The following is a 1,421-nucleotide window of genomic DNA, read 5'->3' on the forward strand; positions in this document are numbered from 1 at the left end:
TTATCTGGTTTGATTCTGCTACGTAGCGCAACTTTTATTTGATCAACCGAAATTATTTGACTGGTCAAAACCTCACGCGCTTTGCCTTCGAGTTTTGACTTTAAAAATGCTATAAATGTTGTAGTTAAGGTTTCATCCGATAATTCTTCTATTAAGTTTATTTTGTCAATGAATGAGTCGAGCGATAGTGGGTCACCACTATAGTTTTCTCGGATTATAGATGCACACAAGCTAATGAAAGATTTCTTTTGCTCAGGTGTTGCCATTTTTACATCGTTTGTATATTCGGTAAAATTTATATTCGGTGAACTAATCGTAACGCAAGGCGTTTCTTCAATTTGTAATATTTGAAGTTTGGCTACCACGGCATAGAAAACTGATAATTATAATCGTTGAAATATTTTACCACATTTCAAACGAAATTCTAAAAGTTGTAGTATAAAAGCACGGCAATGGCACAGGCGAAAATTCGTATGAAATTTTTATCGAATATTTGAAAAAAAAAGAAAAATTAATGAAAATTCCAAAATCTGACTTTTGCCTAATGTTGCAAAGAATTGAAGAACAATTTTAGTGAAAACTTTAAATTGTTGAAGTTACGTTTAAAAAACATATTAATATTTGTACCTCACTGTACCACTGAAGCTGAAATTCCAGAAGAAAAAGCAGTAACATATACATATGTGTATAGATAAAAATGTGTATTAATATTAATGTTGTTCGGACGTGCCCTGCTAACGTCATGTTGTTCGGACGTGTTTTGCTTTGCTCGTCAAAAATTTTTTCTTTGTGATTCCTACAAAGCTAAGCGTGAATGTGACTTTTAAAGTGTGAAACGACATAAGTTCATTACTAAATGAGACAGTGACTCTTGTTAATTTAAATTTGCATTATTTTCTATTTTTTCTAAGTTAAATAATGCCTTGCTCTTGTGGCCATAAAGTTGATCGCTCTCAACTAAAAAATAAAATTCAGTGCGCGAAATGCAGCGTATTGTTTTATTTGTCATGTGTTGGCTCGAATTCTCGCCGTGATTCTATCCGTTCGCCTCCACCCATCGTCGTTTTAGATGGCGGGGCTACCAACATCTCTAACATCACCGAATCTGGTTTGTCTACTAATGCGACTGTGAAGTCGTTTACCACCGTTAAGCATCGCGACAACAATACCAATGAACCTAATAACAACCAGCAAATAACATTGGGTTCTGTGTACAATGTGATCGTGTCTCTACGAGCGGAGAATGCACATATGCTCAATGCCATTACTGCCCTGTGCGAAGAAAACAAGAATTTAGTGAGTATAACAGAAAGTATGCATTCTGATATGCTTGCTATGCAGCGTACTCTGCAAGAAAAAGATGATGTGATTACATTACTCAAGACTGAGTTTAACGACCTACGTTCGTGTGTTAATGCTGC

Source organism: Rhagoletis pomonella, unplaced genomic scaffold (genome assembly GCF_013731165.1).
Source record: "Rhagoletis pomonella isolate Grant_MI unplaced genomic scaffold, Rhpom_1.0 Rhpom_scaffold_00014, whole genome shotgun sequence".
NCBI lineage: Eukaryota > Metazoa > Arthropoda > Insecta > Diptera > Tephritidae > Rhagoletis > Rhagoletis pomonella.